This window comes from Apium graveolens, chromosome 2 (genome assembly GCF_009905375.1).
Source record: "Apium graveolens cultivar Ventura chromosome 2, ASM990537v1, whole genome shotgun sequence".
Taxonomy (NCBI): domain Eukaryota; kingdom Viridiplantae; phylum Streptophyta; class Magnoliopsida; order Apiales; family Apiaceae; genus Apium; species Apium graveolens.
In genome coordinates, this window is record NC_133648.1 from 220,825,274 (window position 1) to 220,839,896 (window position 14,623).

Consider the following 14,623-nt stretch of genomic DNA (forward strand, 5'->3'; position numbering starts at 1 on the left):
CTGCACATATAAAATAATATGTTTGTGCCTAGTGATAAGAGAGTTAATAATATGACGACTCTACTAGTTCATATTAAACTGTAACTTCAGTTAGAGTGTCATACCATGTCCTTGACGATTGCTTGAGTAGTACACTAGTTCATACCAACCTGAAGTGAGACTGTGAAGAAGAGATTGTATAGTCCAATAGATCTGCAGCTGCAAAGTCCATGAACTGTGGTGCATTGACTTCCTCTTTTGACTCACCAACCCGGAGTACACTTGTACATATCTTACTAGAGTCCAATTCCAAGTGTAATATACAGCAGGTGCCTGATATGTCATAATATTCTCAAGTCTCGTCACTGGTGCTATATGTTAGATACTGCTTCCTGATAATAACCTAGCACAATATACAAATTTTCAATGATAACATTCCCAGATTGCAAGCAGCCATATCCCTCAGATACACCTTTGATGTTATCTCCAAAGGTAACCAGTGGGCCAGCTTTCTCAACCACATTTGATAGCAGGGCTCTATCTCCGGTCATATGTCTTTAACGATCCACTGTCAAGAATCCACACTACCGGTTCCACCTGTTTACTGCCCTGCACTACAAATGGGTTAGACCTTCTTCGGAACCCAAACTTGGTTGGGCCCGGCATACTTGTAGAATTGTCCTTTGTCAGGCAAAACAACATTTTTAATTTTAATAGTCTTAACTTTCTCAATGACTGAATATTTGACCTTGTAAACAGCCTTAACAAATTTCTGTTTAGGCTTAGGCACAAATGTCTCCTTTCTAGCCTTAGAAGGACTAGCAGTCTTAGACCTATCATGCTTCTTATTTTTCACATGCTGACGAGGAGTAGTCTTATCACTAGAAACATGCTTACCATTAAAATAAGCATACATCAAATTAAAAGCACAAGACATACAATTAGCAACACCACATGCTTTATGAGAGTGATTAACAGCAGGCAATTTATGCATGGTAGACATGTCATTTTTGTTATCCAACTCATGTGTGTCTGAGTTAGTCTCAGTTGCTTTCACAACTTTGACTGGAACTTTCGACACACTTGGCTTGGAAACAACCTTCTCATTAGCATGATCTTCAGCACGTATTTCTTCTTGAATAACAGAAGAGGTCGCATCAAATGGTTCAGCAATTGATGCTTTATAGAGGGGTTTGTCAACACCCTTAAGCACATGTGGTACTTCCCTGCCTTTAGCACAGACATGAGGAGGGGAGTTTATGCATAATTCTCCAATAGCAGCATTGTAATCATAACCTATTCCAGATGTTTGATTAACAGCTTGCTTACTGTATAACTCTTTAGCCTTCGAACAAGAATTGAAGTAGGCTCTAACCTTAGTCTCAAGACCGGTGATCTTGTCTTTGAGAATAGTTTTGAGTTGTCTATAACAGTTAACTCTATTCTCTAGAAAAGACACTTGTTCTTTTAACTTGTCTTGATTAATGCACACAAGTCTTAATTCATTGACCTCTTTCTCAAGGTCTTTGATCTGTTAACTTAACAGTTCATTATCACGACGAGCACAATCTAAGTTACCTCCTAGATGATAAACTAATTCAGCATCAGTATATTTTACCTCTTTTCTTGACGATGAAGCTTTTCCATCAATAGCCATAAGAGCAAGATTCCCTTCTTCTTTATCTTCACTATCAGTATCATCCAAGCTTCTTCCCTTTGCCAAATAAGCCCTTTCAGAGTTACTCTTCTGATTGGAATCATAAGAGTTCTTCCTTACTTGCTTTGGCTTCCTACATTCTGTGGCAAAGTGTCCCAACTCATTGCAGTTATAGCATTTAATGGTGCTCCGATCAACCATCCATGTTTTGTATCCACCACTGTTGGTGTTAGAGGATGAAGATCCACCTTTCTGGAATTTGTTGTAGTTGGACTTGTACTTGAACTTGGGATTTCTCTTGAATCTGACATTGGAGAATCTCTTGACAATTTGGGCCATTGACTCATCTTCCAATTGCTCCAGCTCTTCCAAGGAGTAAAAATCATCACTGGATTGATTTGTAGTAGGAGGATCATATTCTGCTACTAACACATTTTCCTCAGCCTTGGAAAATTGTACCATTCTCTCTAACTGTTGAGATTATTGTTATTGTTGACCTTCAGCTACAAGAGCAGTAGATGTGCTAACCATTCTATCTTTCCCGTAGACTTCCTTCTGCTGAATCTACTCCAACTCGTAGGTTTTTAACACACCATAGAGTCTATCCAAAGAAATCTCACTCAGATCTCTAGCTTCTCTAATGGCAGTGATTCTATGTTCAAGATGAGTTGGAAGTGTTAAAAGGAACTTTTTGTTGACCTCCCTGATTAAATAATATTTTCCATTTATGTTCAGGTTGTTGATCAATGCATTGTACCTCTCAAACACTTCAGTAATTCCTTCTCCTAGATTGGATTTAAAATGTTCATAATCAGAGGTTAGGATATCTAACTTGTTCTCCCTAACTTCCTCTATGCCTTCATTAATCACCTCAATAGTTTCCCACATGTGTTTGGAATTTTTACAGTTCATCACATGTCTGTTCATCAAGGGATCAAGGGAATCAATTAAAATTAATTGAAGGCTGGCATCCAAGGAGGCTTCTTCCTTTTCAGCAGAAGTAAAATCTTCAGGCTCTTTTGGATAGGTTCTAGCTTTGGTAATCACAACATCATCTACTATCACCTCTGGTTCAATAACCATCGGAGTTTTTAGACCCTTCTTTAACAAGTTCAGATATTTGGGATTTGCAACTTGTAAAAATAATAGCATCTTCTTCTTCCACATGATATAATTTTCTTTATCAAATAGTGGAATTTTAATGGTTCCAACTTTTTGTGAAGTCATTATGAATTTTTGAAGAAATAAAAATTCAAGGAGTTGAAAAATCACAAAAGTCTAGGATCTTGATTTGTTCGTTAATCAGAAGGCTCTGATACCAATTGTTAGGTCCCAATGTGTTTGTAGAAGGGGGTTTGAATACAAACAATACCGAATAATCAAATTAAATGCGGAATAAAAATGTGAAACAAAATTCAAGTTAAATAAGAATATTATTAAACTTGAAAGGTGTTACAACAACTATATCGATTACAAGGAATTAATCTCAAATTAATTATCACAAATCTAGAATAAATTCGACATGAACTTTTTCTATTTTTGCAATAAAAAGATTCAAATGCTAAATGCAATTTGAGATTAAGTTCTAGGGATTTTGATCCGCTAGTTACACAAGAACAAGAGAATGATTTCTAGTTGTTTGGATTTAACTTTAAAACTAGAAATGATGATCTTGAAGTTTGCAGATGAAAATGAAATATTTTGCTTCTCTTTTCTGTTGTGTTCTTGGTTTGTTGACTTGTGTTTTTTAATATTTGCTGCTGCTTCTGTCTTTATAATTCAATCAACAGAATCACTTGAACTGGAATGAAAATCGGTTGAACTAGCAAGACAATCTGCTGAACCAGTAGAACTTTTGGTATGACAATCAGTTGTACTAGTATGACTTTCGGTATGACAATTAGTTGTACTAGTATGACTTTCGGTATGACTATCTGTTGTACTAGCATGACAATCTGATTGAACTAGCAAGACTATCTCCTTCCAGTAGAACTTTCGGTGAGACAATTGAAATGACCTGGCATGACAATCGGTTTGACAATCCAAATTGTCATGCTAGTTCATTTTCAATTGTCTTGCTGATTTAAAACAGATTTTAATCCAATTAAAATTCTGAAAATCCTTAATATTAATTTAGAATTAATTAATCAATTAATTCAATTAATAATAAATTAATCTTTGCAGATATAATTTATTTTCTTAATTAAATTATATGACTTAATTAATTAATAGAGAATTAATACTAATCTTGAGCAGCAACCATTCTTCTGAAAATCTTCTGAAAATCACTGAGAATTATGAATCAATTCCACCACTTCAATGTTGACACTCGATGTACTGTCTGGTTCATGAGTGACTAACTTCCTTGACGTTTCTTCATGTCTTGACTTTGATACTTGATTTTCTTCAAATTAAATCCCTGTAATTATCTGATACCCTGACGAGATCTCTGTCACTTGATTAAATCCAAAACCTTGATTTATATCACTGAGGCTTGATCAATTTCTTGAACTTCTTCCAGCGAATTAATTCCTCAAGTCTGTAGATGAACATTGTTTCTGAATCCTTTGACAGATGTTACTTTGTGAGATCTCTTTAACGGTAGATCCACTATTTACTTATTACATTCTTATTTGAGTTGAGTTAAATCCTCGAATATACAAATAGGCTATGACATATGCCTTACACTTATGTTCGATATCAATTAGAAGATTATCTTGTAACTGTGTGTCTATATAAACACAACATAGGGTTTACACTATAAGTGTTATTATAATCGAAAATATTATTTATTGTAACCCTAGCAGCTCTCGAGATATTTGTTCATCACTAAGAGAGAACGGTTCCATTGTCATACTGTTTTATTAATAAAATTATTTTGTGTTTCATACTTGTGTTCTTAATTCGATTTGATTATAGTATACACTGTATTCAACCCCCTTCTACAGTGTGTGTGACCTAACATTTTATTATGCCATTTATGTGTACTTAGCTATAAAACCCTAACTGCTATGTGTTATGTGTATTCAGTATTGTCGAGGTATTTTCTGGGTATTTATCGGATATTTTATTTCGTATGTAAAGCCTTCGTATCAAAAGTTAAACGACCCGAACTATGTTTTAATAGATGATATTTCAAATAAAATAATTGGCCTTATTTTTTGTAGAACGGCTTGTACCATCGCATTATTCTGAACATCTAGATAATTTATAAATTTTCTTGTTTCGGGGAAAATGACTTTTCCGGGTCTTATTGGGTGTTAAAAATCCCAAAAATTCATATTTTTATTTTTATAAAATTATAGGACTTTCAAATATACCATTTGTTTGCATTTTTGAATTATTCATAATTTTTAGGAATTTTGGCATATATATTGTATATATTAAATATTTAAAAATTAAAAGTTAATACTCAAAAATTATGAAATTAGGGGCCAATTAATTTTAAAAGATGTATAATTAGGGCCTTAATTTTAATTAGGAGTATTATTTTACTTATTATAAATAGTTTAATTTTTATTTAATTATTATTAATTAACTATAAAAAATCTGAAAAATACACAAATTCTCTGAAATTCGGGTCGGATTTTCGGGTTCGGGTTGCACAATCAAACATTGATTTTGATCTGATTTCTGCACCAAATCGAGTGATTCAAGTACTCAAATCAAAGGTTTTGATATGTTCTTTCTAGTTTTTATATCAATTTCATGTTTTAATTCGTATATTTTGATTTTCGATTTCTAGGGTTTATGTTCGAATTGGGTCTTTTTTATTCTACGGTTATTAGGATGATTTGAAGATTGATATAGCTTTATATGATGATATTTAATCGTTTCATGGTATTTAATTGAACAATCGATTCCTGGATAAGTATATTCGATTTCTAGGGTTTATGTTCAATTTTTGATTTATACGTTTTTGAGTTTGATGAATATTTGGTTCCTGAGATTTTAGGGGTTTGATTGTAGAGTTCATAAGCTTTGATTTGAACTATAGAACGTGAAGTTCCATGTACAGAATCGTTAGATTGATATTTGATCAGAGTTTTGATCGATTTTGCCGGAGTTGGAGATTACGAAATGGTTTTGGTTCGTTTTGGCCGGAGTTAGATTGCAAGGATGATTTGGAATTCAAACCATGTGAAAAACACACCAAACGGTGTTGTTTTGGCCTGAAAGGCTTGTAATAAAGAGTGTTTTATGAGAATTTTAAATTTGGATTGTAATAAAAGTAGAGTATGGTTCTTGTTTTCATACTAAAACCTAAAAAGATCCTGGTTAGTGTTAAAGGGGTTTAGATATATATCTGCTCAATTATTATACAGGCGGTACAGGTTTGGAGTTTAGCTAGTAACCCTCAGACTTATACCCCGGGTTTGGAGGGCGTTACAATAGGGGTTAGATTATAGAAGTTCTAAGCTTTATTTTAAGACATTATTTGTAATTTTTCATGTAAAAATAGTTAGTTTAGATTTTGGTGGGAATTGTTTGTGTTTTGGTCGGAGAAATTGTTGTAAGGATTATCAGGATGTGATGTTGATATGGTTGTGTTCCTGGTGCGATTTTAAATGAAACCCCATGAAGAATCTCTCCAAATAGTGCCCGAATCTATAGGATTGAAGCTCGTAGGAGTTCGCAAGAAGCTCACCGGCGTTCGTTACGTTTCTAGCCGGAAAAGATGATATAGGCAACGGGGGTTGATGAAGACGACGGAGCTGTGTTCCTGGGAGGTTGAAGAGTGAAAACCCTCAACCAATTGCATCATTTCATTGTTGATTGGCCGGAATCAGGTGGTCGGAACCCCATCGGGTTCTGGGTTGGGAAAAACACCGGCGGGTTATTCTTGCCAACCCGGACCCGGCCCGTTTTTCTAAAATCAAAACCCGATTTTGATCTTCAAAACCCGATTTCTGATTTCTGATATCTGGTTCTGAATAATTATTTTACTTTTATTATTATAAAATTCAAAAAATTAGTTTGGTTATTAGAAAATCAAATAATTAAATTGATTAATTATTTGATTTATTCTATAAATAAATTTAAACTATTTTCTTATTTTAGAAATTTGAAAATGTAATTATTTGTTTATTTATTTTTTTATTTATTATTTAAATTTATTAATTATTTATTAATAAATCAGTTTATTTATATAATTTATAATAAATACATTTTAACTCCAAAAATTAGGGAAAATCATTTTTAAATTTGATTTTTCCTAAATAATTATTTAAAAATATATTTGAGGTTCAATTATTTTTGAATAATTAATTATATTGACTGATAATTAATTTATTCTTGTTTATTGTGTAATAATTGAGCAGTTTATTTGATTTAATCGAAACGAAAGCCCTTAGACTCAGAAAAATGACATAAATCCATTAAAAATTGTTTAAATCTTAATTTCTTTCGAGTGCGAGTTGGCTTACGATATTTATTTAATTGTAAACCTTATTAATTATAAATACGAGTCTAATAAATCCCAGAAAATTAGGAAACGAGTCAAATATTGTTTGGTAATTCGAATATAGATTCGATTTCAATTCTAAAAATATTTGTGAGTCTAAATTAATTATGTGCCTTATGTGCTATGTGACTTATGTGAGTACTTGAGTCCTAAATGCTAGATAATTTATATACGGATCAGATAGAATCATATGGGTAGACGATAAGGGTTACAGGGCCTCAGTCTGAAACACGATTACGATGAGAGTCAACTAAATGAATATCTTTCTTTGATAGATTCAACACCAGCAAGGCGGATCAAGCCAGAGTTAGGGAATAGTGAACTACCCGAAATAAATCATATATCAGGCAAGTTTTTCCCCTATTCTAAGTTTAGAATAGTGAATTGCTTTCAGATTTGATGGCAACTACACAATGTTCACTCCTGTTCACAAACACTGATACACAACTATTGTTCCTTTATTCATAATTTGTTTCAATTCCTGATTTCTTCTAATTCATTGAATCCTCTATTCATATTCCAATAGTTATATACATATATACATATACTCTGATATATTATGATATTGGGATACATTAAAAGCATATCGATTGTTCCAGATGCTGATCTATGGACTGGATGGTTACAAGGTGAATCGGGCATGAACCAGGCCCTTGAATATTAGGCCATAGTGCCTGGGTACCCTATATGTTGGTGGGTCTATCCAGTTCGGTATAGATACATGCTATATCCTGACTGGTCAACAAATTATAGTGCATATGTTGGTTTTTGATGTCTAGTATGTTAGATCACACAACACTGTAGAAGGGGGTTGAATACAGTGTTATTACAATCAAATCGATCTTGAACACAAGTAAGAGTAAACATATATATTCAATATAATAAATTCTGTTACAATGGAACTGTTCTCTCTCAGTGATGAACAAATATCACTAAGAGCTTCTAGGTTACAATGAATAATGTATCTCGATAATGATAACACATATAGTGTAAACCTATGTCTGTGTTTATATACTACATAGTTACAAGATAACTTCTAATTGATATGAAATATAATTCTATTTCCTAAAATATATCAATCAGATATCTTATACAAGTTTTCCAGTCTTCTAATTCTTTCCATGCATATCTTCTTTTATTTTACTCACGATCTTCTACTATTAATCAGCTTCCTTAATTGTAAGTCCTCTCGTACTTAAGTTCTGATATGACCTTAAGTCCTGATATGAAGTTCTGACTTCCCGTAAGTACTGATTCCAGTAAGTCCTGATATTTCCTGTTTGTTAAGATCTGAAAAATAAGCATGAAACATATTAGACATGACATCTCAAATATATCTAACAATCTCCCTCAACTTATAAATTATGAAAAATATACAAGTTAATAGATTTGATGATGTCAAAAACATTTAAGTTCAAATGCATAAAGAATTTATCTGAATAACTAACTACAACTTACAGTCCTTGTAGCTTTTACCAATCTCACTGAGTCAATCTGAATCCATAATGATTCTTAACAAAGTGTGATATCAGTTTTTCTTCATTAATCCTTAGGACCTGAGAGAGTGTAGTCTTGACTTGCTTCATCTCTTCATTCTGACTCCCAATCTGATAGATTGCAGTCCTTATAGCAGAGATATGGTTTCTTTCTAAACCATTGTCCAGTCTTATTACCCTAGGATGAGAAGAGACTTCATTGTAGCATAGACATTTCTCTTTCAGTATTACCTCAAGCTTAGCAGAATTCTTCTTCATAGGAATTTCACTTCCATCATCTTCAACAATACTTCGAATGAATTCTGTAAATCTTGAACCAGAAATTCTTGATTTATCTCTGATGGTCTTCAATATGAAGTTTGACCATCTCCTGGTAATATTAGACTTTACCTCTAAAAGGTAATGAAAGAATTGAAGTTCTTTCAGAGTTTTGTTCAGTATATCTGATTCTGACATCTGATATGTCCTTCCATCTTCAAGAAATAGAATCAGATTTTCTTTTATGTTGTGCTTATCATGAGCATCCAGTACCACTTGAACAGAGATAACCTTGTTAAGGTGTTTCTGAGTAACTTCTTCAAGAGGTTTGTCAGTTAGTAAAAATGGATCTCTTGTAGCAGCTTCAAGTCCTTTTTTGATTTTTGCTTCATCAGAACCTAGTCTAGCCCTGTCTCTTGGTTCTCTAGCATTTAACCCAATAGACATGCAATCAGACAACAATTGGCTTTTCTTTGGATCTGATGGTTTGACATTTTTCCACAGAAGTTTCTTTTTATCAGCTACTTCCATTTTGTCTAAATCAACTTGAGCACTGTCAGAGGTTGACTTCTTGACTTTATCAGAATTTGCTGCTTTTACTTTTTCTTGTTGTTCTTCACTCTGAACAACTTGAGCTTTGTCAGAGGTTGTCTTTGATTCTTCAGAAATCTTCTTTCTTTTCAGAGTTTGAACATCTTCTTCAGTCAGAGTATGATCATCATGAATTGTAGTTTGATAGACAGGATCTATCACAACTGAAGGTATTTTCCTCTTTTGAAACTTTGTAGGTTCATCAACCTCTTCCTTTCTTTTCCATTTAGGATCAATCTCAGATTGTGATCTTGTTTTGGGTTTTGATGCCTCGGAAATTGTCTTCTCTTTGATCACAATGCATTTCTCCTTAGGCCTTGGAGGTTTCTTTGCAACAGAAGCTTTTAGCTTTAGATTTGTCTTTTCAGCTTTAAATCTAGCTTCTTCCTCCTTGAGATTATCTAAATCTATTCCTGTATTATGTTTCGGAAATAATCTTCTAGCAATTTCTTCATCAAGTGTCTGAATCTTGGGATCCTTGTAGTAGACAGTAGTCTGCTTTCCCTTGAGCTTCAGAGTTTGCATGAACTTTTGAGAATCCTGACTTTCACCTTGTATCAGAACATCAGCCTTTGTCATACTTTGCTCATCAAAACTTGATCTTTGAATTTTAGTACTTGCTATTAGATTTTCTGTTTGAGCAGCTTCAAAACTTGTCTTCTTTTGAATAGAAGATCTGATTGCATCAGAGTTTAGTTTCACTTTGCTACTTTGTTTACTCTGAGCTTGACCTCTACCCTGACTAGGGTTTCCCTGGTCATTAGTTTCATCATCTGTCTTCTTCAGTATTTGATCATCTGAGCATTTGGACTTAACTACCTTCTCCCCCTTTTTGGCATCATCTGATAGTAGGAGTGAGAGAAGAAGTTCTACTGAAGTTTGAATTTCATTCAATTGATCCTGTTGAGAAGCTTGATTTGCCAGAACCTCAGAAATTTGGGCCTGTTGCTTTTCTTAAGTTTTCTCAATTGCTTCTACCTTTTCAGAAATAGGTCTGATAAACCTCTTTTTATCAAGCTTGGTCTCCATTTCTAGCTTATCAGCTTTTTCTAGAAGCTTATCAACCTTTTCTTGAGTTTGAGAGTGAAGACCTTGAATATGCTTGGTAGAGAGAGCAGTGATCTTGAGCTGTGTCTTGAAATCAGAATTTGACAATAACTCATCAGCTTTTGACACATGCTCTGTCAGAATGTTAGAGCTTGGAATGAATTCAGAATCGTTCCACTTCTTGGTCCACTCAACCCCTCTGTGAGTATCCTCCAAAGGAACTGGTGTAGCTTGCTCAACAAACTTCTTAACCAATACTTCCTTTCCCAGAATGGGAGCTGGAGTATCAACAGAAACACTATATTCAGAACTTGAAGAAGATTCATTATGTTCTGACAGAACAACAGTGTGTGAGGCAACTGGAGATTCAGGAATAACTTTATTTAAATTCTGAGCATCAGAATTTATCTCCAGATTTGGTGTAGATGGTGTAGATGGTATCTCAGCATCAGCATTTAAGATAGTAGAATGAGTTGGAAATTGTTGAGTTATTGTTGGTGGAGCTTCCAAATACAGAATAAAAGGAATGTGCAGCCTGTGAATGTCAATTTCAGGAGTTAAGCCTGAATCTTCAACTGTAATATCTTTCTAAATAGGAGATACTGGAGGTGTAACCACTATTTCAGGAACAGTGTCATGGTCTTTATCTGGAGCTGGCAGAGATTTAATTATAATTGGCTCTTTTGAGATCAGAGATTCATGATCCCCTTTCTCAGCTTCTGCATTATCTTCATATGGAGATTTAGCATTATACCTCTTTGGCCTCATTTTCTTCAATCTCCTTTCCAATGAAGGAGTTGTTGTTGCAGCATCAGAGCTTACGGATTTCTTCTTCAAGTATCAGAACTTTGAGCTGCAGTTTTCTTCTGAGAAGTTACATTCTCAGCTTCAACTGTCATAGGTTCTGAAGCATGAACATGTGCTTCGTTTTCACTGTTAGATTCATCCCTGAGAATCATCTTCCTTCTCTTTTGTGGAGGTTGAGGAGCAGACTTTGTCCTCTTTGACCTAGAAGATGAAGGTCTGATTGTATGTGCTAATGATTCAGGTTGGGATTATTGAGTTGATGGTTTGAAAGATGTCCCGATGGTAGATTTTGGTTGTGGTTGAGAAGCTTGAGGTGCTTGTGTAGTGGTGGTAGGTGCTGAAGGGTGAGGTTCAGATGGTTGGACATCAGGGTATAGTGCAGTGTATGTAACTAGATCATAGTTTATTAAGGCTTGTTTGACATATATGGGAATTTGAAGGGGTCTCAACACAGCCTTCTTATTATCAGTAGATAATAAGTCATTAAAAGCTCTTTTAGCAAGTCTAAATGGTGGAATTAATTCACTAGATAATTGGGGCTTATCAGTACAACAAAAACTATAAATAAGTTGACAGAATCTAGCAAAGTAAACTGTATTCCTATCTTCTGTCATCCTATCCCCAATAAAGCCTAAAATAGCACTTGCATAATCAAAATCAGTTTGATTAATGACAGCATACCCGATTTGTTGACTGGGAATTGGGATTGCATCAAAATTTGAACATTTGTTTGCAAAAGCCTTTGTGATGCAGTCAAAGAAGAAACTCCATTCCCTCCTTATGTAAGGTCTCTTCAATTGACCCAGCTTTTCCAATGTCCTTTCATACCCCTGATAAGTGGCATTTTATACCACTTAGAACGTCTTAAAATGGCTTAAATTGGTGTCTTGAAATCAAGTATTTTGTGTATTTGATGCATTTTTCTAGTGTTTATGCATTTCAGGGTATTAGTTGCATTTCGGAGGAGGAATCATCAAGAATAAGCCTTGGCATGTGTTCACCATTGCAAGAGGAAAAGAACGGGCAGATTACGGCGAAGAAACGGAGCAAACATGGAATTTTTCCAGAAGGGTCCTGCGCGCCCGCGCAGCAATGCTGAGCGGCCGCGCAGCAGCCTTGCGCGCCCGCGCAGAAATACTGAGCGGCCGCGCAGGGTCGGGGAAAAAAGATATATTATTTTAGACTTCTACTTCTGTTTGGCTTCCAACTTCTATGTAATCTGAGTTTTATGGGACTATTATATAAGTAGATTTGAGACATTTTTCACAGAGTATTAAGAGGAGATTATGTTTTAGATTGTGTTTTGCAAGAAGCGAAGGAGATAAGGAAGAAGACCGATTTAGCACACAGCAGCGAAGAGGAAGCATATATTCTTGTGATTCTTGTGTCGTTGTAACGTTGGATGCTAGTTTTCTTGCTTTGACTTATTTACTCTTGTGACGTACTCTGTTTTAATATAATCAGTTTAGTTATTATTTTCTTGTGTTTGTTATCATGATTTCATATGAACCCATGATGGCGATAAGTTCTATTATGGCCTAATCGTGATCATGGGGTTGCAACGGATTTATTATGAAATTCTTTAGTTAATTGTTTAATACTTTAGTGTGTGATGATTGCATAATATCTAGTATTGGTTGTGCGTATTCGTCTTATGTGCGTCGCGAACATATAAGATAGGGTGTTAATCTCTTGTGAAGCGATGGTGGATCTTGAGATTTAGAACTTGCCATGCTAGCATAGGTTCATGTACATTGTGCATGATTAGTGGGTAACTCTAACAGTTTTATTTGCCCTATGTAATCAAAAGGAATAACTTGTGCTTAAATCGTTGTGTTGTCAAATTCTGTAGACATATAGGAACTCAAAATAATTGATGACTATTCAACTTCTATCTTAATTGTGGATGCTTGGTAGAATGGTATTAGTACAATGAAAGTTGGCTTTTATCAGTTTCGTGTTATTCGATTAATATCATCACTGTCACATGCTAAGGGTAATAACTATGGCTATAGAAGGAAGTAATAATGAAGTTGTGATCTCATGAGTATTTTATTATTGATAAATTGAAGTGTTAGTTAAGTGGTTAATTAAGTAGTTAATTATAGTTAATATTTAATCAACAATTTTAAGTGTTATTATCTTAACATTGAGAAGTAATCATACATTGGTGAGTGAGTTAAATTAGACAATAAATTAGTCTGAGTCTCTGAGGGAACGAACTAGAAAGTATTATATATTATTTGCGAACGCGTATACTTGCGTGAATATTAGTGCGTGATTTCGCCCTAACAAGTTTTTGGTGCCGCTGCCGGGGACTCGGCGTATTTGTTTAGTTTATGTACTTACCATCATTGGTCATTAGGACTCAGTGATTAGGACGTAGTAGTTAATTACTCTTTTCGATTGTGTTTCAGGTACTTTAGCAAGCGTTTATGCAAACTCGTTCTCGTGCTCGCAAGAGGACCTTAGATACAGCTGAAGGAAAAGACGAAGTTATTGATACTCCGGAGAAGTTAGATTTTGAGGATTCGGATTCAGGAACTGAGCAGAAAGAACCAGTAAACATGGGAGATCGTATTGTTCAAGCTAATCCAGCTCTTATGGATTTTTCTCGGCCTAAAATTGATGACATTCAGTCAAGCATCCTTCATCCGGCTATTCAAGCTAACACCTTTGAAATCAAGCCGGGCACTATTCAGATGGTGCAGAATTCTGTTTCTTTTGGAGGAGCGGCAACTGAAGACCCCAACATGCACATAAGGAATTTTGTCGAGATCTGCAGCACTTTTAAGTATAATGGCGTGACTGATGAGGCTATCAAGTTGAGGCTTTTCCCATTCTCACTGAGGGATAAGGCTAAAGACTGGTTACATTCTGAACCAGCTGGGTCCATCACTACGTGGCAAGATCTTGCGCAAAAGTTTCTGGTGAAGTTTTATCCAATGGCGAAGACTGCTGCTATGAGGAGTGCTCTTACTCAATTTACGCAGCAACCTACAGAATCTATGTGCGAGGCTTGGGAACGCTACAAGGAAATGTTGAGAAAATGTCCACATCATGGAATGCTGGATTGGATGGTAATCACTGGTTTTTATAATGGTTTGGGGGCCCAATCTCGGCCCATGCTCGATGCAGCAGCTGGAGGCGCCTTATGGGCTAAAAGCTATACTGAGGCGTACAATCTTATTGAGACGATGGCTGCAAATGAGCATCAAAACCCAACTCAGAGGATGACATCAGGCAAGGTAGCAGGTATTCTGGAAGTTGATGCAGCCACCGCTATTGCAGCCCAGCTCCAAGCGCTATCAATGAAGGTTGATT

The 14,623-nt window shown here is 35.1% G+C and overlaps 1 non-coding gene across 1 annotated transcript; it reads right to left on the bottom strand.

The window, feature by feature from the left end:
- Positions 1-14,259: 14,259 nt before the first annotated feature.
- LOC141709365 (small nucleolar RNA R71) lies at positions 14,260-14,366 on the bottom strand. Its single transcript, XR_012569947.1, has one exon. It is a non-coding gene; the product is annotated as a small nucleolar RNA R71 (small nucleolar RNA).
- Between the last annotated feature and the right edge of the window lie 257 nt (positions 14,367-14,623).